Here is a 25,866-nt window from a genome sequence, read left to right on the forward strand (position 1 = left end):
GTAGCGTCGTCATCGGCCTATTATGATCAAATGGTCTCAGTGACACAGTGCTGAATAGTCGTGCAATCACCGGCGTCAGCATCTTGTCGGTCTCGTATCGACCCAGTGTTACCACGCCTTAAACGAGTACGTGAAGTTAGGCACGCGCTGCCACCACCAGCAACGATGGGCCGACACTGCAGGAAGACTGCGTCAGCAATGTGTTTTTGAAGTGTCGCCCAAGTGTAACACAGGGGTTTATCGATAAATTTGACAGCCGTCAACGCAAGGCGGCAACTACGTGGCTCACGGTGCAGTCCGAATCAAGCCCTGGCCCTTTTCTGTTTCAAAGTGGAGTTGCAGTATTACGCACGTTTTCGGCACCGCACCGACGTCGAGCTACCAGTAGAGTTTCAACTCGGTACATGGCGCGAGCGTTTGCAACAGCGCGCGTCCAAGCGCATTTTTTTTGTTTCCTGGGGTACTTTCCCCCGATACCTCCTCCTTTCCAAAACGTTTCGCGACTAATCCGCTAGGGCAGGGAGCATGCGCTGTCGCGCCGTGAAAAATGCGGATTCTAAACGCGTTATATAGTGATAAGTGATCCGCTTCCCTACTTATTTTTGCGTAAAAAACTAGAGCCACGTGGGCATATTTTAACTTCTAGAGAAAGATTTTGCACAATATGAACACTGGATAATAGAAACAAAAGCGGGCCCAACATAGAACCCTGTTAGAAGCCAGAAGTGACTGGGATCCGCTTAGAGCAATGACTGCTGAATAAGCCTAATTGTTCACGATTGCGGAGATATTTTGAGATTCACGTTTAAGGTTCGGATTACGAAAGATCTTATCCAGCTTGAAAAAGAATTTACCATGAGCAACTTTCTCAAACGCGTTCCAAAAAGATGTATAACAAGTAACGCTATTTGCTTAGCATTATTTATTCTTTACAAGTAATGCGTTATTTCGGCTAGCTCAGTAAGAGTGGAAAATTCTTTCTGGAAGCCGTGGTGTTACTTATTTATTAAGTTGTGCTTTAAAACACTTGTAAAGCTTCCGCATTGCTTTTGTACAGTTCGTAGTTTGTAGTTTGTGCAGTTCGTTAGATTCGTTGATGCCCAAGGTACATTCTTCCAAAAATGGAAAATGTCCTACACATTCCTCGTTTAATGAGTATTTCGTGCACGATATTGCTTGCGATAAAGAAAATAAAAATTTTTTAGATCAAGGTCTACATATACAACAGGCGTGTTTTCCTTCAAGGTACTTCGCAATTTGAATCATTTCTCAGCATGCCTGAGGTAACGCAATGTGCGAAATGCATATTTGTAATTTTTCTCCTTTCGGAGATGACTACTCAGCAATTGTCGCACAATTAGTTATTGACTCTTCGTGAAACAAGTCAAATCACCTTGTTCATTATCATTAGAGACTATATTGTGATTCTGTAATTAGCTCTTGAGTAATGTCCACTTAGCAGGAACAGCGAGCCTAGGGCCTGGAAACCGCAGACTCATTCCAATCCGTGTTTATTGCACATCCACCATCAGCCCTCCGCAATAGATCCAAATGCCTCGGGCCCAGCCAATATTGGCTAGTCGCGAGCCATGTTGATCTATTATGGATGGTTAATGGCTCGTTTGGAATAAAGACAGATTGGAATAGTTCCACGCTTCCGGCAGTGGACGCATTTCGAGTTACCCATGCCACCAGTGGTTTGTGGCAGTGGCATCACAAACCACTGAAAAAGCATACTGTTCATCGACACACTTGGGTCCCTTTGCTGGGGACTCAAGATTTTTATAACGGTGCCGTCTTGCAATAGTTGCTAACACGACATGCCTCGGTCAGTAAGTGGCTCCGATTAATTGCATTAAACTGCTTTAATAGCTCAATTCTCCTTTTTTAAAATTTTGGTAATAATGAAGCTAACCGAATGTTGTCGCAAAATTTCGTTGGCACATTGTGAGTTGGTGACTTTATTATCTTCATTACACTTTTAATAAATGTGCTCTAGAAGTGTTGCTTGCTATGTTTTTTCGCTCTTTTTCTCAAGTTCATTAATAAATGTTTCCTGTACTAGCTGCATTGCGGCATATTTTCATTTCCTCCAGGAAAGGCGTTAAAATTTTTGCAAATGCTCAACATCTAGCGAGGCCTAGCCCTATGAAAAGGTTCTTCTCCGGCAAAGGGAAAGCATCTTTATGGCAGGTTTTTACTTGTGTTCCCTCACAGATGCAATAGTATACCCAACCTCTCCGCCCTTTTTCGCTTGCTAAAATACTCACTTAGACGCATGTGAGAGGTTCAGTGACTGCATTTCAGTGTGGCCTCAAGAGCTTGAAAGATGGTTGCACAGTACGCTGGTCATTAATATTCGCAATTTTTCCAGTCAATTATAAAATGCAATACATTTTATTGACAAATATTACAAAACTAAATCTCATAAACGTGGCCTCTTAATCCCTAGCGCGCACCCTGAGCTGCTCTGATAAATGCAACTTAACAAAGCAAGCCCATCGAAAACACTCAGACACCGTAGATAAACGTAGAAATGTCAGTGCGTAAGAGCCAACCCGCGCAAAGCATTGTTGCACGCAAGACTAATGGGGCGAACACAGCGTGGGCCAAAGACGGCGAGCGGTGCGTGTTTTTTCTTTTCTACCCGTCAATTCAAGTTCGGAATATTACAGAAGTGCTTGTACCCTGCAAGTCTATTCAACTACTTAAATAAAGTACGTTCGTTTTCTCAACTCTAACTCGTTGGCCAGACACAAAACAAAATGGATGACGCCACTATATCGGCCACGCAGCTGTGCTGTGCAGCGGCTCGAAGTGAACAAAAGTGAGGCAACGAAAAAATTTTATAGACTTTTGACTTCTAAGAACGACCGCAGGCTCAGGTAGGCCCTGTGTTTCTGGCGACGAGGCGTTTCATGCGAAGCATTGTGAGATAAAGAACGAGCAGATGCTTACTTCTCGTTATTATTTTTGCAATGCGTGAATTGTAAAACGTTATGGGACAGCTTTACTAGTATATTCTCAAGCAGGAAATGCGAGGCTATAGTTTTTTCTCCGTACTCCGGAGCCTCCTTCGCGTCAGCTTTCTTTCCTTCTTCAAGCTACAACGCACAGCTACATCGTGCATGCGAGTCTTTCGAATGTGTTATTATTTTTTAATTTTATTTTCAACACAGTAGAAGAACCGGCTCTCTCGAGAAAGGGCTCTAGCCACGCCGACTCCTTGGGCAGCGCTCGACGGTGAACGACATCATCGTTGAGCACCATTGCTATACATAAATAAATGAATGAAATAAAAAGATTGCAAAGAAGTAAAAGTAGAAGAAAGACCAGTTGGAAAAATGTTGCGCATATTAGTCATTATGCAGGCAAAAGAACGAAATGATTCCATAGACGGATAAAACGTCAATCGAAAGTAGGCGAGAACAATATGCTCATAGCTTTTGCACGTTTGCTCCAAGAAAATAGTTCCTGAGACGTCTTTTTAAAACCAGCATGCACATTGTCTACATTAAGAAATTTGCCAAAACGAATTTGTGTTAGGCATACAATGTGAACATTCGGCAAAAGTTCGAGTGGTACAAGGAATGCAATATTTTTAGGACCGCGTACACTTTAAGATGACTGTATTGGTCATCAGGGAGTGAGGGGGGGGATGTAATGGATAGCCCACCGACAACGAGACTTCTCTTCGTCAGAGTCCTGGCGAAAGCGAGCCGCTTTGTCAAAAAGCTGCGTCCTTGCTAGGTCGCCAAGCTTTGATCAAAACTCAAACCTGTGCGTTGTGAAGGAGTGACTTAATTCCAGCTCTTCGTTCCATCGCTCTTTGCCCCGTCCTTAACGTCGTCTCCAGCTTCTTTGTCAGTCTCCAAGCCTCTTCCCCATGTGTCAGCACCGGTAAAATGCACTGATTTCATACCTTCATTTTCAATGATAAGGGTAAGCTTCCAATCAGGAGCTCACTATGTCTGCCGTATGCGATCCAACCCATTTTTATTCTTCTGTGAATTCCCTTTTCATGGACAGGGTTCCATATAATCAATTGACCTAGGTAGACGTACTTCTTCACAGACTCTAGAGGCTGACATGCGATCCTGAACTCTTGTTCTCTTGCCCGGTTATTCATCATTATGTTTCTCTTCTGCATATTAATCTTCAACCCCACTCTTACACTCTCCCTGTTAAGGTCCTCAATCATTTGTTGCAACTCGTCTGCAGTGTTGCCAAATAGAACAATGTCATCGGCAAACCGAAGATTGCTGAGGTATTCGCCGTCACTCCTTGCTCCTAAACCTTCCCACTTTAATAGCTTCTTCCAAGCACGCAGTGAATGACATTGGAGAGGTTGAGTCGCCTTGTCTGACCCCTTTCTTTATAGGTATCTTCTTGCTTTTCTTGTATAGAATTAAGGCTGCTGTGGAGTCACTATTTTACAGGGTATTTACGTCAGTTTTCTGTACTCCTTGATTATCCAACGCCTCTATGAATGCTGGTATTTCCACTGAATCAAATGCTTTTTCGTAATCTATGAAAGCCATATAAAGAGGCTTATTGTACTCTGCGGATTTCTCGATAACCTGATTATAGACATGGATGTGATTCATTGTAGAGTATCTCCTGCTGAAGCCAGCCTGTTAGCTTGGTTGACTAAAGCCCAGTGTTGCCCTTATTTGATTACGTTATATAATACTGGGAGTAAGCCAGTGGCCCAATAATTGTTCAGTTCTATAACGCCTCCCTTTTTGTGAATTAGTATAATGTCTGCATTCTTCCAGTTTTCTTGGACCCTTGCAGTCGATAGACACTTGGTATAGAGCCGCCAGTTTTTCTAGCATTATGTCTCCTCCATCTTTGATTAAATCGACTGTTCTTCCATCTCCTGCCGCTTTTCCGCGTTTCATGTCTTGCAAGGCCCTTCTGGCCTCATCTCTAGTTATAGGAGGAGTTTCAGTATCCTGTTCATTATTGTTTCGAATGGAGTACTCCTGAGTTCTCTGGGTACTGTACAGACCAGTGTAGAATTCTTCCGCTGCTTTTATTATACCTTCGAGATTGCTGATGATATTACCCTGCTTATCTTTCAGTGCATGCACCCCGATTTGTCCTATGCCAAGTTTCCTTCTAACTGACTTCAGGCTGCGTCATAACTCGGCGTAACACTAAGGCATAACTTTAAGAGACAGAAAGAGAGCAGTTTGGATCAGAAAGCAAACGGATATAGACGATATTCTAATTGATATTAAGACAGAAAAATGGCGCTGGGCAGGTCATTTAATGCGCAAGTTAGATTACCGTTGGACCATTAGGATGACAGAATGGGTACCAAGAGAAGGGAAGCGCATTAGAGGACGGGATAAAGCCGGGTGGTGTGACGAAATTAGGAAATTTGCTGGTGCTGGTTAGAATCGGTTGGCGGAGGAGAGGGGTAATTGGAGATCGCAGGGAGATGCCTTCGTCCTACAGTGGACATAAAATAAGATGATGATGATGAGGAGGAGGAGGAGGAATTCCAGCTCATTCGCACACAAAAATGTTTCCGAGGTCCCAACGTTCTTCAGGCGGCCACGTTGCAATATGTTATGCATCGAGGGCTCTCTCGCTTGCAAATGGAGCACTATAGAAATCTGCCACGTCGAACTTTGCGATAACCTCCAAGTAACTTCCTGATTCCCGAAAAGTTTTCAATTCTTTAACCCTAACCAAATTCCTTCAAATTGTCTAGAAATGATTTAAGGAGTAGGGTATGCAAAGTAGCGGCGAGAAGTACCGCAATGAACGGCAGCGTATTCACCGAGTGCCTCCCAGTCGTTGGACGCTGTGCCCCTTGGAAGCCCTAAGCGTAATGCATAGAGAGTGAGGCGCGTATTTCTGTGCGCGCATATAAAACGTTAGCATGAAACTCCTCATGAAGCTTCATTTTGTCACACCAACTTTTAATGAGACTAAAGCGCCGTCGGTCCCACAGGAACTGTCATGGGGATGGTGGCTCTGGGTATGTACATTAAAAATGCTGAGAAACAAGTCTCGGTGGGAGCGATAGGTTGAGTGAAAACAACAATGTTGAATACTTCACCATTTATAAATGAGCAATATCACTGCTTCATTCGCAGAATCTATATCTAACTTTCCTGTATCGTCTTTTTACTTTTATTAACGCTTTACTCGTCATGCTAAAGATAAACTGGAATATTTAAAGATCGCAATAGTGGCTCCGTTAATGGATACGATAAGTTCTGCAGTGCTCAGGCAGGGTTGCACTAGATCAAACATTTTGGTAGAAATAAAGCCTTTCTTTTCGTCCCACAGGGGCATTGAATTTAGATTCACATTTGGAATTGAGACAGTAACTATGCTGGTCCTATTATTTTGCTTTTCTGACGCTTGTCACGTGCTCCGAGTGATTCAGAGTTTTGATAGTATTAGTACGAACTCCTTAACGTAGAAAGGTCCATCATCGAGCACTGAGAAGGCACTGTGCGCATGCTATAGCTCAGAAGGACTTGTTCACATAAAATAACTATGAAAAAAGTTTTGCCCGCGGATAGCTTATTCGACAAACACCTGATGTGTAATATGAGCCAGCGCTGAAGCCTGTCAAATTAAGGGTAATGTCTTAGCTCCTTGCTTTTTTGATAGAGCCGAGCCTTTGGATTGTAACCTGTCACGTGGGTTATTGAAACCAGCGTTTCGAAGACGACGACACTGGCGCTCCATTTCCAAATACCTTGGCGGCCTCGGCCATCCTGAAGGAGAAGACGACGGTGGTACGGAGTATCGGACACCAAATTACGCTGCCGCATTCCCTCCCTAAATATCTATTTACACAGGTCGGGTTTGGTTCGCTGCCCCCTCTGTTCTCTTTGTAATGAGGAGGACACGATACAGCACTTTCTTCTATCTTGTCGCCGCTTTACTGCGTTAAGCAAAAGATTGTTGGAAATACCTTTTCGAAGAATTGGCCTGGACTTGAGAGAACCTGCAACTCTTTCGTTCGGGACGTCCACTTTGGGATTCAGCCCCAGGGACGCATGCTTCGCTGTCCAAACATTCCTTACAGAATCTAAACGAATGCCCTGCCAAATCCTTTTTTTTAATTTTAAATTAATTATTACTCATTCGATATGAGCTTCCTGATTTTATTTGAACAGGTAATTCTACGCTATTCAATGCTATTCCAATATATATTAGGAAATTCATGTTCCATAATAATTTGCACTAATCCACCCATTTCTTGGCCAATCCCCCATCGTGGGTAGGAGCCACACGTGTCACAGGCTACAACAAGAACAACAACAACAGCAGTATTAATGCACCAAAGCAAGACGCTTGGAATTCAAAGCTGCTGCGTCTAAACGTCTCTCCGTTCTGTGCCCGACAGATTGGCGACCTCGGACAAGAACACTGGTCTTCGACCTTCTCCGCCCACCGATGGCACAAGGTACTTCTGGCGATGCCGCCGCAAGTGCTTCACGCGATGGCCAACAGTTCGCAATCATCTGCAGGGCATCTCCCTGCCGCAGTACTGGCCATACTACACCCATCCATTTCGTTCTACAAGTCAAAGCCCAGTTACGCCGACAAAGCCAAGCCCATAATCACAGGTGTTACCAGTCGGTGCCATCGTAGCATTGTTACAGCCGTCGTTATCGTTAACCTTACTAATTCATGACGCTGGTCTCAATGACATCACTGCTAAAATTAACAGGAATTGAAATTGTCCCAAGTTGCGGTCGAACGCTGTCCTGTGTACTCCCTCTTCCGTGTGAACTTTTTGTACCAGTTTTTATCGGGGCACATACCCCGTGGTACATACGTGTTCTACGTATTCTAGAGAATTGCCACATAATTTTTCAAATACCTAGTGTCACCTGCCCATGTCACGTTGTCAGAAAAAGTGAACACTGAGTTTTAAAAACCAGCAAGAAGTGAGATGTTTCATTAAACTCTCGTTCGAGGGCACAGTTCTTTTTATGGTTTCCATGCACGGAGCATTGACCACATATATCCTTTTAAGCCTCTTATAATGAAGGAGGTATTGCAACGTGTTTCCAAAACCATTTAGATGTTGGAGCCGTTGTGTTTCTCATGGTGTCATCTGTGCTGTAACCTTTAAAAACACGTTTAAAGGAAGATTATTCCTCGTTTCGGGAACAGAGAGTAGAAAGCGGGGCAGTCGGGGCTTTACTATACGCGCCAGCAGTCACCTTTCGAAACGCAATAAATGAAAGCAGTGGCTTCGTGCGACTTCAAGAAAGCTTGCTTTTCCAAGAAGTGACAGTTTCTATTACAAAGGTAAAGAATACTTTCAAATTCCATCGCCAGCTCAACCTCATCTTATAGATTCCAGCAATTTCGTGTCAACAGTTGCTATTCGAATTAAGAGGATCTATGCTGTCATGCTGTCAAAAATGGGCACACAATCGGATTTCTGTGGCTTGCCGTACCATGTCAGTGGCATTGGCAGCGAAAGGGCCAACGAAGCCGCGTGCTCCACCCACAAACAATCCCGGCGCATACAAATATATTCAAGGTCTGATACAGCAGGCAATTTCGCCTACTTGCTCTTTGCAATGCATTATAACATTGGAGTTCAGCGTAATGGGCCAACTTGCGCGTGCACTTCATTGAACCTGCATTGGCCCTTCGACTACCGCCTCCTTGTGTTGCTCAATATGCGACGAGACTTCGGTGTCCCATATAGCTGGGCGTCGTTTTTACAAGTGTTCACTGCTTTCGCATCAGCATGACAAAACAACACAGTAGTCAATAACACTGACGTACTCGTGCTTCACAAAAAGGTGAATGGAAACCTTATGGCCAGCACATACGGCGAGAACAAGCTCCCGCAGGCATGCCCAATTTTTTTTTAATCGTTCTTTTGTCAGAAATAGGTACTTATTCAATTTAACTATTCCAGCAACCTATTTACACCCTTCCTGAAGGGAACAGAAGTTTCACTAATGCAATCACCAGTGCTCCAAGAGGTAGCATGCCGCAGAGTGCCTGCTTTCCCCCAATATCATTATTTCGCCAAACAATGGCACGCACTTGCAGGTTTCACTCTGCGCTGGTAGAGGCGCATATCGCTTGTTTCTCTAGCGACGTGGCGTGTTCTCGGGATTGGTAGTTTATGCACATACTGTTCTGCGCCATGTAACACCTCCCACAAGGCAGGGGTATTTCATAAACTCCCCGACTACGCACTGCACAAACGGCCTTAAGTGCTTTGTCCCGCAGCCTTATGTTCCCTTTTATTTTCCTAGGAATGCGTATGCAAAGTTCAGCATGTTTACATGATTCAGGCAACGAGATCGGCATATTGTGCCTCTTTACCACTTTCTTAGGGTTATGCGTTACCTAATGTACGTAGGAACCCTACGTACTTCTGGTCTGATTCTGCGTTCCTTTCTCTGCTTTCTTTTGTCATGTCGCCTTCCTTTCAATTTCTGAAGTAGCGTTTCAGCAATCGCCTCCAGTATACACGCCAAGTGCACTGGCCTCTGCAGCTGACCATTAAACTTTGACCACGATGGCCCCATGGATTTCGGAGCGCCCCCCCGAGCAAAGGGGCGTAATTTCTCTTTGCACTGTCTTCGAATAGGATGAGCCGAAACATGGTAATTCCTTACGTCCACGAGGGCTGTACATCCAACAGACGTGGCTTGGCTACAGTGCAAGGCTTATGTCTAAGCACTGCAGGCAGTCATCCTCCGGCAATTCATGCGCGAAAGTCGGACCCCTCCCAGTTGTTTAAAATACATTAAGACACCATAAACAACTTTAGTGTATAAAATGAATTTTCTTTGCTTTAAAGCTATCAAAAAGTCATTGACAGATCTATACACAAATAGGACACTTCCACCATCCCGGTGGGATGTCTGTTCACAATCAATGCTAGATAAACAAATGCTACTTAACACACACGGCTCGATGCATGTGCGTTGCCTATCTGTGTTCCACCGGTTTTAACCTGTGCAGCAACACATACTCATCGGTCAGCGAGTTTGCCTGCCAGTCATTTTTGTCCACATACAACGATCTAATTGCAGTACTTTAAACATCTTTCACAAAAGAAACAACGCATAACAATAAAACCTAGACACGGCAATGTTAGCGCTACCGTTACGTTTATTTTGCGTCGACAACTTAGTAAAGCTTAAGTGAATAAATTTTCAGCATACTCCTCTCAGACGGTCCCAAATTAAAATAAGGCAACAAACTCATAGCCAGGATTTCCTCAGCCGGTGGGGCTGATAGGGACGCTGGCGATGACGATCGCACTGTTATATAAATGCAACCAGCGTCAGAAATTCCAAAACTGACACGATCAAAGTCACCATGGCCAGCCTTTAATTTCGGCAATGTTTAAAGAATAGTAATTCCAAGGATTTTATTCGCGCAATTATTGCCCGCCTCTTCAGGTAATCAGCTAGAAGTGGCACAATTCTGCTTTATTCAAAAGCTGGCATAATAAAACATACTTAAAGCACATAAAAAAGAGATACAATTAAACAAATGACTTTTATCACAATCCTTCAATGCGTATGTAGGAAAGACTGACCCCATAAAATGATTGAATTTTCCTAAAGCGCAGTCGACGCGATGCTCAGTCAGGGAACAGGTGCTGCTGCGCGCTTCGTTGTCTTGCCTGTTCTTGACTGCAGTGTGTAGACTCAGTTAAGTGGAAGTAATTTTGATGTTACAACCTCACGCACGTTAGCTGCGTCACGCGCAGTAGGGAAATTATCGCGCCATCCTCTTTGCCTATGTTTTGTGCGTTCACAATAAATGGCAAAATCTGGCAATGTTGCTGCCGTACTCGCGGCTTCCAGAAGCGAGCGTAAAGTCAGTCTCTTAAGTCGCCAAACCATACGTAGGCCTTCCATTTCTGACGCTATTTGTAAACGCGTCCTAGTTTGTCGGCCCTTCTCTAATGTCCTGTGGTTCCGGTCGGGTAGTGCCTATCGTTCAGCTTGAACGATTGCCTCAGTTCTAGACGCAAATCGAGCAGCTAGCCCGACTGACCACATTGTTTCACTACATCTTGCCATGAGAGTTGCGTGTTCCTCTCGTCTTTTGAGACATGTGGAGCGTCGTTATGATTTGCAAATCGTCTGCGCGTGCAATGCATTTCTTCTTTTTTTTTATTCTTAAAGCCAGAAATTTAAAAATCTTGCCTATTTGCAAAAATTACCAGGGAAAACGATGGTGCAAGGAGACGCTTCTCAGATTAGGTGTGCCTTAAAAGCGTGTTTATTCTATACCTTCACATGCTCAATTTAACCCCTTCTTTAGCAAAAGCGTGGGCATTCCACAGTCTCCAGTAGCGCAACGGTGCCTTTGACCAACCACTGATGATGATGAAACACTACAGTTGGCGTAATGCGGGAAGGGCCTGTCGCACCACTCTTGTCATCTTAAATACAAGGTTTCTTACATCTATACAGCAAAAGGTGATGCTCAAACTCATCATGCAGCTGCTTTTAACCTTTTTATTGTGGTTTCGCACTTTCGACTTCATAAATTCATGCGCAAACAGAAAACGATCCTTCTTTTTCTACTGTACAACTGTGCGCTCAGGCTATATAGTCAGGGCAATAAATTTCTAAACCACCTCATTAAAAACCGCTGTCATTATAGCAAGCGTATAGCAGGCTATATAAAAGGCTGTATAAAAGGCTATATACTTAGGTACGCGATTGAAGTTTACTTTCGTTTAAAATATTCACTCAGCCCCTGTCGAAGTACTGTCAGGGGCACTTCCAAGGGCCTCTATTTTAGGTCTTCTTTTAGTTACAGTGGGCATCACGAATATTTAACAACATACCAGTTACACTTAACTTGCACCAAGACTACTTCGTTCTGTACTGCGATATTACTAAGCACTCTTTGTCAGCTGGCAGTAAAGAACATATTTCTGCCTTCGGTCGTTGCATTGATGTACATGGCCGTTGGTAATTAATTTCGCAAGAACAGTCTCTATAGACTTTCCTAAACAAGGGAAAGCTATCGGATCTCTGCTATGGCTATAATTGGCAACACTTTAAATGCATAATGGCATTAATATACCTTGAAGTAACCTTTGAACCTAACCCAAAATGGCATTACCATATTGTTCCGTTGCAAAGGGATCCTAAATAACGAAACACTGACGACAGATTATGTTACAAAAATTTATCAGGCGATCTTGCGCCCAAGAAAGACAAGTTACAGTCAAATTTGAACGTTAGCGGCGGGCGCATGTGAATCCAAGTTCCCGTGCCCAGTACGTCTGCTATTTATGCATGTCTCACCATGAAAAATCCAAAAGAAAACGCGAATAGGGGCCTCGTTATATGAGAACCATTTTCCTTCCATTTCATTCCTTTCTTAACGCCCGCTGCAGACACTGGGCTATATTGATAATAACGAAGGTGTGACGTCATGCGAGGCGACGACTAAGCGCAAAAACGATGAAAAAATAAATTAGTGTTTGCGCAAAAGGCGCAAGATTTATTTTTGGCAGGTGTTCTCGGTATACTTATCTTGACCTCTTCCCGTGATCCCTTGTAATTTCTTAAGAATATCGGCACACACATAACCACCATGTCATGCCACACAAGATTGTACATGGATCTTTAACAATACCCATTGTGGTCGATGAACGCAATCCGCATTGAACAATGCGAGCATATCCTTTAACCCAGTATTGAATTTCTCCCAAGCTCTCTTTCTTACCTCTAAGGGGGAAAGAGGAATAACCTGGATGCTCTAATAATTAAAAGATCATTGCAAAATTTTCTGCCGCATTGCCTAATCACATTCTATGTTGACCCTGCATAGCGTTTTCTTCTAGTGTGTTGTTATATATTTCATACTATCTAGTTTTGTGCAGTCTGCATTTCTTCCGCCCAGATTATTGCCTCTCGTGCAGCTGAAATAGCCGTAAATTTAAATACAGCATATATCCTGTTCGATATAGACGCGTTGATGACAGTTCATCGAAACCGTCCCCACAATGAACGCTTATTTCTTAAAAACAACACATTTGCCTGCATCAATTTAGTTGTTTTTTATCCATACTAGGCCACAAAAACTCACGGTAGCAAGGAAGAAGACGGCAGACACGTTTAGTTTGTGGGAACGCTCGACTCACTTGCGCCCCTTATGTTGTTATGCCCGCATGACTCGCGTACCACCTGTGATCAGGCTGCACCGCGTGGCTGGATCGGTGTCTCTGCAGGATCGTATGATAGATGGCGCGAGTGTTGCTCTGCTAATGCAGCCGAATGGTGAGGTTACTAGGACGGAAAAGGGAGTCGCCTCTTCCTCTTTTGCTCGGGCTCGGCGATGTCCCGCACACATGCCGGCGCCCTTCACGGGACCGTTCCGATAAAGGCTTCGGGAGGGGGGGGGGGGGGATGGAGCAGCATGATCGTTCGAACGTGCCCCCGTTCGCGTGAGTGCACACGCGAATGACGCAGCGCTAGTGTGATGCATGGGTTCGAACACATTCTCTCGATATCCCGACCCGGTGAGTCTGGCATCATCGATTCGTCAGCGACCATCGGCACGTTCCGTCGTTAGTAATTCGGCTAATTAGCGTTGGTGTAGGAATGGTGCAATAAATGTCGTTATGGTTTTTTGCTCTATTGTGTTGTCGTTCTTTTGTCCCAAAGCACGCTTGAGACTTTATATGCGTTACTTGCGTTTTCAGAAACTCTCTACAGCCAGCTTATATCTTAGCGACAATAAACAAACTGCAACAAAGAGCCGTTATGGTGATCCTAACCTCCGTGAGAAGAGGAGACATCATTAATTTTGCGTTTGTAGACAATAGAACTTCTCTACCGCCATCACGCGTATTTCTGGCTTCAAATGTAACTCCTCTCAGATGAAATTAAATATATTCGCTTATTCAAAAAAGAGTGTCTTTTGTTATATTTCTTCGCAGTCAAACATACAAGGTTTCACATATACTTTGTACCTAAATGCACATCCTAGAAGGATGGACAGTGCTGTTCAGAGCCAGTCCCAGACCAGAAGTTGGAGGTGCTAATTAGTTTATTCAAGAAATTTTGAAAGAGAGCGTATATAGAGAGATTTCCCGGCAGTTCACACAATGGCACTGACATGCACGCAGTGGTCTTCGGCCTGCAATCATAGCAGCAACAGTCGCAGTACTAATTTAAAGTAAGCTTCCAGTAACAGCTCTACTATTTAACAGTTAGAAAGAAGGCTATTAGAGATGCGGTTGTGCTCTATCCACTTTCAGTGAACGGCGTTCCAAGTGCATGGAGCAGTATAACAAAAGTCATTTGCATGTGCTTATATATGGTATGGGTGCGCTTCTATCACGGACGCACTGTGTTGCATGAGACAGAATAGCATGAGTAGGAGATCACGAACTTCAGTGCCGTCATTGCATGAACAGAAAAACATGAATATTTGTACAAAAAAAGCAAATAGTCATCTAAAGTAACAATGGATGGTATGGTTCAGTGGAAGCGTGGGAGAGACGGTTGGTAAGCTCTATCACTAAGTATGATGCAAGGGCCTTATGGTATCGCAATGCTACACACACAATATACCCGCTTTTGTATGTTACTATCTCACGTTGAATGTCGGCAGGGAGCAACTAGGCCCGTATTCACACAGCCATTCTTAGAGTTGTTCGTAAGAGCAAAAGGCAGCCATTGGGGATGACGGACTTCAAATTAGCCAGAGAGGTCCGTCAGCGTCAGACAGCACTTCCGAACAAAAAGCTTCGTGAATTCGGCCTCTGCTTCCTTCAAAACAAAGGGTAAAGCATCGTGCAGGGTTACATCTTTTGGCGAAAAGTGGTATGGTAATGCCAGCTATTTATTGTAGCAGAGACAAAACTCATCGTACCAGCATCCCGTCGTTACTGTTCATTTCTGCCCGAAAAACTCCTCGTTATTAGTCCTTAGGACTTCCTGTTCTGCATTTTCTTTACCAAAGCACGAAGTTCGACAAGCTGCTGCAAAGCCGTCACTGTTTTTGACACGAAAGGTAACTAGAAGAAATAATGGGCTGGCGTCACTGTTTCTGTCCGTTTCTTCCTTCTTCCAGTTACCTATTGTGCCGCAAAGATTGCCTTTTCTTGCTTACTTGTCATGCATATCTCAACAAGTAAATAGTGTGCACGATTGCTTCCCGCCATCAGATGCGACTCTAAAAACAGCGGTAGATCTCGCGCATACCTGGGAAGCCATTATAGGCAAAGCTTTTTTTTATGTTTACTGAAATTTCCTCGTTTCGTGTTTATTTCCATGCAGCCCAATGCTCCTCACTCAATAGATGCCCTGGTCCCGGCTACTCGGCGGCTGTTGATGTCCACTTCTTCAGTTCTGTGTTGCTGGCTACTTTAACTTTCAGTTGCCGACTGCTTCAGTTCCTCCTGCCTCTTGTTTCACTTTTTTCTTCAGCCAACTACCCAGCAGGACGTACCCATTTTGGAGGATAGGCCAAGAATGTACACATACCCAGTGGCCCTAGTTGCTTCTTCGCGCGCGCATCTAATGGAGTGTGCGCAGTTGCACATATCCAGTAGACCAAGTTTATTACACCCAGTAGCCAAGGTTGATTGTGTGAACCGCAGCCAAAACCAGCAAAGGGGGCAGAAGAGGCAAAAGTAGCTTCGCTCTAACGATTCTCAACATTTTTATGTATACTGCAGAAGGCTCTTTGGGAGATGACGCAGTGGCTTTCCAAGTAAGGACACCCAAAGATCCCAAGCCACAAAGTAGGCGACATTTTTATGGCGCATTGGCTTGTGAGGTGGTCGAACAACAGTGGCCGAACAAGGGATGTCAGTGGAGTCACCTAGCATTACTCGATATGGCTCTCTTTAGGGAGCCAGAGTTGCGCCAAGGTGCGTCACCTCGGGCTCCAATGTTATGCCCCAAGGCTCCCCGTGCTCGCGCGGCATTGCCCTCTCTCTCTCTTTCTTTTCATTTCTTTCTTTGCCGGAGTTTATGCTCACGGGCCTTAGCATCTAATATTTACTGAAGATGCAGCATGGTGGCAACGCCTGTCAGCCTTTCCAGTTTATGTGCAAAGCGTCCAACTGAATACTAAGCCTTCATTGATTAGCTATCATATTTATTAGGCAAGCATATGATCACGGCTTGCGACCACCGAAACACTTCGATGAGCGCATTCAAGAAACAGTGCTGACACGTCCTCCATTCATTTTGTTTAAAGTACGAAAGCTGAATGCGATCCAGGTGAATGACGCCAGGAATGTTAAGCATTCATAAGTTGTCTGTATTGCCCCTGTACTACTAGGTTGATTCTAACGATTTCAGCACAGCTTCCTTGTCGCGTTTTACAAGGCCGTTTCATGGCTTTCATAGAACAGACGCAGGCATTGACTAAGGCTTGTTGCATTACGTATTTATTGTAAACGTAACGTTCTAGTCCGTACGTCGAATTGTATAACTTCTGCAGCGCCAGGTTTACACGTAAAAGCAAACCACCCTTTTAGTTCTTGCGTATTGAACACATTATAATCTTTATTTCTCTAGCAAAACTTGCTGCACATGATCCTACTTAGCCAACCATGGCGAAAGAAGTGCAGCTGATGCTTTCTAGTCCACGCATTCTAATGCATATAGACAAGGAAATCGCAATCATCAGTGACGCGTTATTTTATTTATCTCATTTAAAAAAATACAAGCATATATAAAGATATTTCGTACATACACATAATTATTCTAACGATAAACTTCAAACCCAAATTGTCGCTTTCCTGTCCACAGATATTCTTCCGTCTCGAGCGCCTTCTATCGACGCGCGTCAAAGTCCGCGCATCGCACGTGTCGGAACGTACATGACGCGCATTCGATTACGCCCAACACCGGAGAAATTTTAAGGGGTGTTTTATGTTTTTGAAGGACGGCGTATACCCCGTATCATATAGCCAAGGTCCTAAGTTTTTTTCCGAAAATTGGTTTTGAACTCAGTCCTCTCAGCACAGAAGCCCGATCGAGGCGCTACCCATTCGAACTCGGATTGTCCAGTGACCCAAGTGGGAGCAAGAACAGCCTAGATACAGACATCATACGTGACATATACTCCGAAATATGTCAAGTCCCAAACAATGCTAATCACATAAACTAGTCGCATTAAAAAAAGCTATTGCGGAGTTGCTGCTGTTCCATCGCTCATAACCTGTTATGTTGGTACAAAATTCTTTCGTGGATCAAGAGATCGCACTTCAGTCTAATTTTATTGTCTGAATACAAAATACAATTTGTGCAACGTGTTGACAGGTGTGATTTGTTTATCGTGTTTTCTGTGACCATTTCATCACCTGCTAACAAGTCATAAAGCTATCGCTCGGCGCAAGACACGCCTGTATATATTGAAACTTTCCCTAATGTTGCGATAGAAAAGTCCGAACGAGTTTGTCGCGTTGCCTTTCCTCTCCGCTGCGCTCCTGACACGTATACGCATGCTCTGAGGTGCCCCCCCCCCAAAGCTCTGTGCCAGACAACAGCAGCAGCGGCAATGGGTAAGTCGAAGGAAGAGGCAAAGAAAGCGGATGTTGAAAACGCAAGTCCAAGCGACCACCATGCAGTCATGAGTGCAACAATTTCAAGGTGCCGCCCGACGTGCAGTGTGGGAAGCCAGTCACGTCGTAGAAGTATATATATAGATATATGTAGTGCAACAGAGGGTGGTCTATACCGCACAGCCGTCAACTGCACTTCGCTCCTCGATGAGGCAGGACGTGTGTCGAGTGAGCACCTGAACAACACTTTGCAATGCGGGGAACGTGGTGTAAATCATGAATCCGGGACCTTAAAGAGGTGCGACTTAATGCTAACGTATTGCTCTCGCGCTTGCCGTTAAATCGCCACAGTTAGTTTTCTTATAATTAAAGCAAAACACCGTTGCCATGGCGTTTAATCATGTGAAAAATCATTCATTTTCCTTACAATACGAGCGCCGATGTAAACAGTTGGAGGCGTTGGAAAAGATTTCCACGTATTATTTGACCAATATTATTTGAAAGGAACTTTTTTTTATTTTTTATGGTTGGGCTCCAGACACAAATGAAAACTCTACCCGAGATCAATGCAAACGCTCTGAGCACTAATTCGGAACAGAATAATTTCATGGGCCCAAAGAACGGGGAAAATGTGGCGATACACATGTATCTCGGCTGCCCATTGTATATGGGTGCTTCTTAGCATATTTCACGTGGCTCGTTGCATCACAAATTATGCCGCAAAATCGAAATAGCTCTACCTGTGGCGTTAGTCACGTGATATTCTTTTGGCTAATCTACATATTTACATGGTGATTACCTCAAAACGCCACCACCTACTCGCGAAATTGCAAATGCCTGGCAGGGGCTCTTGCGCGTTGCCATTGACTTTTCTTTTTTGAGAAATCACATTGCAATATTCCTGTCAAGGACCAGAGAATTGTTCGTTGCAAAGAAGTGCAAAGCTCCACGTGACGTTTTGCTAGCTTAGAGAAAGCGCTGAAATGCGCTTTGCGAAGCTACCACTTGCCGGGACAAACTTCAGAGCACCTGACCTCTTGGCAGCCAAAAAGGGACCAGACATAGCGATAAATGGTGGTCCTGCAGCCACCATGGGTGTAAAATAGAGCCCCAATGCTCTGAATGAACCAAGTGATTGTGCTACGAGCCTTGATTTTGAACAGCAGAATTTAAACACTCTGAAGTGCGAGCACTCGAAAGCCCAGTTGAACGCAGCGTGAAAACAGTCTTGGTGACGTCATGCATGGTTAGGTATTCCCGATCTAAATGAACGTGCACTAAATTTCTAGCGCTTCGTTTTTCTTCCCGCTTCTTTCGTCATTCTATTTAAGCAATTTAGAAAGCTCGCATTTTTAAAAGAAAAGTAGTGGGTCATGATTTACAGTCGTATGGAACGAAGAAATTGAAAAATACGCTGGTTCAAGCGAGATACTTAACTAGGTCAACGGATTTACCGCTTGAAATCAAGAATCCCATGCAATAACTCTATCGCAAAAAAAATCTAATAAAAATATGGGGAGGCACCGCGAGGGAGTAAGGAAATAAGCAATGATGGCTTTGAACCAGGGGTGTGCGAATATTCGAAATTTCGAATACGAATCGAATATTTTCCTTATTCGAAGCGTATTCGATTTGAGAAATGCCTATTCAGACATTCCCGAATCTTCGAGGACGGCCGAATAACGATGTAAACGGCGAATATTCGTACAGGCTGCGAATAATTGAGCAATAAACGAATTGTATGCTTGCTCCACATTCTCCCAAAAACATGTTTATTAACTGAGAACTTCACATGATCCGCTCATTATCTGTATGCTCTGTTTCAGTCTATCTGCTTCAGGCCCTTGAGACATGATCAGTTTCGATTTGTTTTTCACCAAGCTTTATAATTCCAATTATTTTTGGAATGCTCCACTGCCTTGAAGGTTGCAAAGGCAACTCGGGGTTTGCTAACATTGTTGCAAAATGTATGAAGACTCGTTGTGGGGACTGCGAATTTGATGGAGTGGCCAACCTGGGCATGTTTCTTGATCCGCGCTTTAAGGCCACAGTTCATCAGGCATCTGGTCAGATGATCTGGCTGAAAAACCTTGTGACAAGGGAGCTCCAGGCAGCTGTCGTGGCACGCTGTGGGGACACTGCCGTGCCAGCGTCGACTTCGTGTCCACTGGTCACATCGAGTGTATGGAATGCTTTTGGCGATCTAGTGATGAACAAAGAGAAGACACATTTGGCATCTGCCCCTGAGAGGAAAGTTACAGACTACGCGGAAAAGCCTCTTCTGCAAAGGGCGCATGGATCCCTGTGAGTGGTGGCAGTCCATTGGCCGCTTCAGGTACCCGCTTTTAAGTGCACTCACCCAGAAGTACCTGGCGATCCCTGCCACCTCAGTCCCTAGTGAAAAAATTTTTCTACCGGTAGAAATGTGACAGTGCATAGAGAGCGTTTACTTTCTGACCACATTGAGCAGTTAATTTTCCTTCACTGCAATCTGTAACGAGCGTTTAACCTGACTGAGAGCATTACCTGAGTCCAATATCTATAATGAGTAGCTCTTTAACCTGAAGCAGCCTTGTAAAATGCAATATAATTTTTGAAAGGGTAATAAAGCTATTGTTACCTCGTTTTGCAATTTTTAATACTACACATGTATTCGATATTCGATTCGATATTCGAAGACAGTTTTTTGCCTTATTCGTATTCGATTCGTATTCGAAAATTTCAATATTCGCACACCCCTACTTTGCACCATTATTCAGAAAAGCGTAATTATAACTTTCATATTCGTGCTCCCCGTCGACGCTAGCTTAAGCATAGCAGTCATAATATGGGATTGCTATGCTACCAATGCTAATAAAAAATTTTGTCTTTTTTATTAGCATGCGCTTTGAACAATTCCCATTGTGAATGCGCTCTGCAGGCACCGATAACACCTCTAAAAGTGGAAGGTCGACAACACGTGCAGCTTAGTCATGCAACCTAAACGCCCTCTGCTGATCTTTCCCGCACTGCTTGGCAATTCTGATTTAACCCACAGCTTACTCGCTTGACCTATGTTGCATTGTCCACGAAAAAGCGGCGAGAAAAACATGTTACCGTATTTCCACGAATATAACGCTTTTCTTTCTTAGTTCTTTCCGGCGCTTCAAACTGCAGGGAGATAAACCACTAGGCTTCACTGCAATCGCTACCTTTACGCACGCAATCCAACACACGACTTTGCCGTGCTCGCTGCCGCAGGCACTTCTGAAGTGCTCACTGTCGGCGAAAACGGCGTCGTTTTCGCCGTTTTTGCCGTTTTCGCTAAGCAATTAGGCTAGTTGGATATTGTGGGAATGAGGTTTCGCTCAAGTATTCTACACGAAAAAACATTTTGGTGTCGTAAGCTCTTCTAGAAGTTAAAAAAGACAGACATTATATAAAATTACTTCTTTTTAATTCAGGTGTGAAACTATAGTAAAATGGCACATCTTCGATTACAATATTCTACGGGCGTGGTCGCAGATAACTACATTTGTTAATCTTACGTATTTAATTCGCTCATTAAAAAGGGAAAATTATGCATTTCTCAGAAAATAATAAACATCGCTAATGTTACTGCCTCAATAACTTTTCTCAGTTTTGAAGAGTGGCTGTTCTTCCTGCTAAAACAATGTCACATAATAAAAATCTTTTTTTTTTCAGAAACTTACTCCCGATGTTGATTAAGGCTTGCGTTGGGGCTAGATCAAATATTATGGTTCTGTTGCCCGAAATTGACGTTTCGAGAATGTTCAGACCTCAATTTAGCGTTAAGGCCTTACAGATAAGGATACGTGGTATGGCTCATTATTTGCACCAACTTTCCAGTTTGTGACATAGAAATCTTAATCCGAGTTAATTTTGTTTGAGGCGAGAACACAAATTTTGAAATCCACAACCGGTCTCACCGGTAGACGCTACCGAACTACGCCTTGACTGCAAAACACGTGCCGGCCAGAATTGAATTCTTGCGGTGCTTATGAACTGTTTAGCACTAAAATATGCACACACGCTTTATCTTTTATGCATGGTTATGGGCAGCAAAATATCCGTCTACGCTGTTTGAATGTTGATGTCCCCGTAATTACGTTTCACGCTAATATATTTGTGTGATGAAAGTGTACCAAGGCTGCTTCGGAAGTCGTCGTCAGGGCCGGATAGTTATTCGAGGCGAGATACTGTGCGCAGCGCCGATTAATTGTTTCGAAAGCACTACAGTTCAGCAGATTACTAGTTACGCAAGATCCTGAATCCTCGACACTCCGCGCCAATTGTGTCATAGGAGACAAATGCAACAAAATTTCCAGTCTGCAGGCTACAGGGTGCTGCGAGTGTACGTGGGCCTGCTGAAGCGCCCATTTTCGTTGTGATGTGCAGCCGCAGATAAGAAATATCTGGGGGATCATTCTGCACCCGCGCAGGCCAAAATGAGGTCAAGTCGGCCACTACGTGCCACTGCAAAACGCTCGCGTCTATGCAGCGGCCGCCCACCTGCCGGCCCCGAGCCCCCGCCATTGGAAGCGGTGTGAAGCGCCGAAAGTACGCCGTTTGCAATGCGCTTCCGCCGATGCCAAATAACGCAGCGTGCGTGCGCTTGACAAATAGCCACGGGAGATATGCGAGCCAGAAAAGAATGGCCGGCAGCGCATACGTGTTCTGCAGTGACGAGAGTATGTGAGTGCCTATCGGTGAGATTGGTTGGGGATTTTAAAAAAGAGTTGTTTCGCGCCTCCGACACAATTTACTCAAATTAAATTTCTAGATCACAAACTGAAAGTTTGATTTGCATCATGAGCTACCTCACATGATTTTAGCTGCAGGGCCTTAATGCATAATTTAGATCTCAACTTCGTCAGAAAGTGACTTTCCGGAAATTCAGAACTAATTTTCAGGAAAATTACTTGATTTCATAGTTGAAATTATTTTAAGCGTAAGCTATAGCAGCGGGAAAAATAGTAAAAGGATATTGCAGCTTGAACATCAATGATGTTTTTGCCAATCATTTCTTAATCATTCCTTGTTTTTTATAAAGCGAAATAAAGCGAGAAAGTCGCAAATGTGTTCACGTATGCTGTCACATGAGAAAACCACGCCAGGAGAATATCCTAAAATAAGATTTCCCGTGGTGCCTAGTTTCATACTTGTTTAAACAACATTTATCTCCAACCAACTTTTGCGTCTTCGCGAGAACTTCAAATAGCGCTTACGCCACGACATATATTTCTTTTTCGAGGAAAATATTTCATGAAACCTTATTCACGCAATCGCCAACTATCCCAATTTTACCCTAGCGAATCGGCAATGGTCCCTTTTGGGGTCTGGGACGTTTCGCGTGGAATGACCAAGTAACGATAATAAAGCACCCTGTACTGGCAACCGCTTTTATGCGTCCATGCGGCTTTCCCTGCGGCATCATCTTGCGGAGTAGCAGCAATGTATATATTACTCTTTATTTTTCTTTTTGACTGTGAAGAACTACACAGTGTCAGAACTATGACCTACAAAGTTAACGCTTTATTCGGTGAACATGTGCCCACAAAAACAGGCTACACTCAAAGCACAACGACAGCGGTGAGCAGAGTCAGCGGTTGTCCAAAATCTCATCGGCTGGCCAAGCACGTCGGCTTTTATACCTGACTCGTGGAAGGCTCAAGCGTAATCGCTGGTGCTTGCTTGCCTTCCAAAAGAACTGCACAGTTCGTATCACGTTACAACCAGATTACAAAAGGTTCGGTGAAAACAGACAACGGATAGAACTATCCATAACATTCGAGAAACTTCTGATACGTGTAGGTACGTCCTGGACCGAGCGATAACGTTTAACATTTCTTGGTCGGTGAAAAGCCGTCAGCGCAGAAAGATGAAGTGTGCGTGTAAATATCGATACATTTAATTATGCGTCATAACGCCTCGAAACAACACAGTAGGCTACAATGGACCCGTAGTGCATGGAGCGCTCGGTATTTATTTTGACCATATGTTGTTCTTGACTTACATGCAGAGCACGGTGCACGAGCGTTTTTGCCTTTCACCCGCACAAAATACTGCAGGCATGGCCGGGAGTCCAACACGAAACCACGAGAACATGATAAACCGCAAAACGGCAAAGCCATAGCGCCCCCACGATGGGTTAAAATATTTCTCGCTTGCAGTAATGTTTATGGTTCCCTTCTCTTGGCACCAATTCTGTGACTCTAATGGCTCACCGGTTATCTGCCCAATGACGTGTATGGCTTCCCCAGTTCCATTTCTAATGCGAATAGCATTCTTTACTCCTTCAGCCGTTTTGCGCCTATCTATACGTCTATCTAGCCTCTTGCTTTCTCTCCGAACTTTCCCGTCACTTTACCTCCTCTTCCCTCTCCCCAGCATAGGGTACCAAACCGGATTTTCGCCTCTGGTTAAGCTCGCTGCCTTTCCCCCTTCTTAGGTGTTTCTGTCCGTCTCTCACTACGCCGATCCAGTGGCCCAAGTTGCCTACTTGCTTTGGGCCACTATGTATATGGTCCGGTTCGGGATGTCTCAATGTCGTTTCATCTTCGTCATTCCAAGTTCGCGATCTTATTCCCATTATGGCGTCGTCGTTACGTCTTCAAACCCAACGCAGTGGCCCAAGTTCTCTAATAGCTTCGGTCACTAGGCATGGGCTCGTTGTCGTGATGCCGTGGGGGTCGTTGCATAGTCATTGCAGCTTCGGTATACGGCTCAAGTCATGCCATGTCGTGATGTTATCGCAGTCGTTACACCGTCGTCAATGTCGCTTGGAAATTACATTCACACCATGCCATCGTCGTGAGCCGTCGCCGTCATACAGTCGCTGTCCTACTGTTGTCATCATGCCATCGTCTCAACGCTGTCATTTCACCGTCGCCATTACTTCTGTAATGACGTTGTTCCTTGTTCGTCGTTTTATCGTAATCGTGCTTTCATCGTTAAATAGTAATTATGCCGTGATTGCCATGCCAGCGCGGTCATTGCGTTGTCACTAGGCAGACGCCATCATACATCCGTTGTCATACTGGCATCATCATTCCAGCTTCTTCATCCGGTTGTCGTCATACCGTCATCGTCATGCCATCGTCACCAAACAGTCTTTGTCACGTCTTGTCCTTGCATCATCACATAATTTCAGTATCGACGTCTCATTGTAGCCAGGCCGTCGTCGTTATACCGCCTGTCGTTCCATCGATATCATTCCTTCTACGTCATTTCTTCGTCATTGTGTCTGCATCATACAGTCGTCGATGTGCCGTCGCGCACATGAGCGACCTTGGCAAACGTGTGCCATAGCAAAGTGGTACGTTATCGGAATATGTGGCATATAGCCGAAGGAGTGAAAGTCTCAGAATTATCAATACACATATTAAATAAACGTGATTTCACGAAGGTGATATGTCACTACATTGCTCGAATACTATTCGCATTACCGTCGAGAGTCATCGTGCAATGTGTTCTGTCGTAATTTTTTCGTCGTATCTACTTTCTTTCTTTCTCGGGGTGGACGTGGCATGTGAGCCATGGTGGGCTACTAAATATTGTTCGGTTGTTTAATTATAGTATGTCAGTTGTAAGAACGCCTTCGCATTGTGTGCAATATCACTCTTGTAGCGTTGCTGTGATGAACCTTACTGATGCTGCTGCATAGGGTGGCATGGCCTCTCAGGCACTTGGGCCTTTAGCCATGTCCCCAGCGACAATGCCCGCAAATTGTCTTAAGTAAACACCAGAACACCAACAACGGCTTAGGAAAAACACATTATGAGCTTTATCCATCAAATAAAAGTTTCTTGTACACGCTGTTTTAGCGGCATCACATTTGTTTGCTACATTACCTGTGGTAGATAGCACAATTTTAACCACTGAGCTAAATTAGCCGACCAGGCGCCAATTACTTCTCCGGCAAATAAAATGTCTAATTCAGTTATTAGCATTGCTAAAATAAATATCCTTTCGAATAATTATTTGCGACGGATGTTTCAGTCGACCAATTGTGGCTAAGGAGATTGCTTGGCACATCGACTTGGAACGAATTCTGAGGATGGCATCGGTTTCAAGATATGCGCAGTCAAACTTGCGATAAAGAAGCAATGTTGTTCCGCTTCACTTTTTTACGAAAACGCGATTTCATGCATTAAAGCACGGAATAAATTGAAACACCAATGCATTGCGTCAGATACTTTGAAAATTATTATCGAGTAACTGGTGTAGCCCTGAAAATTCGTTGCAAGTGGATAAGCCTTGCAAACTCACTGGCTATAATTCGTAGATTAAAGCATGTTCACGAGGGTTGCAATGTGGGCCTGTTGGTAATGCATCTTCAAGGG

At 44.1% G+C, this 25,866-nt stretch overlaps 1 long non-coding RNA gene across 2 annotated transcripts in view; it reads right to left on the bottom strand.

The window, feature by feature from the left end:
• The window catches only part of LOC142592552 (uncharacterized), a 40,304-nt gene extending 27,170 nt beyond the window's left edge, over window positions 1–13,134 (bottom strand). For both annotated transcript variants that reach the window (XR_012830720.1, XR_012830721.1), the window contains exon 1: window positions 13,084–13,134. This is a non-coding gene — a long non-coding RNA (uncharacterized LOC142592552). The remainder of the gene's footprint in view (window positions 1–13,083) is intronic.
• Window positions 13,135–25,866: the final 12,732 nt, after the last annotated feature.

The sequence above is a fragment of the Dermacentor variabilis genome, chromosome 9, assembly GCF_050947875.1.
Source record: "Dermacentor variabilis isolate Ectoservices chromosome 9, ASM5094787v1, whole genome shotgun sequence".
NCBI classification, from domain to species: Eukaryota; Metazoa; Arthropoda; class Arachnida; order Ixodida; family Ixodidae; genus Dermacentor; species Dermacentor variabilis.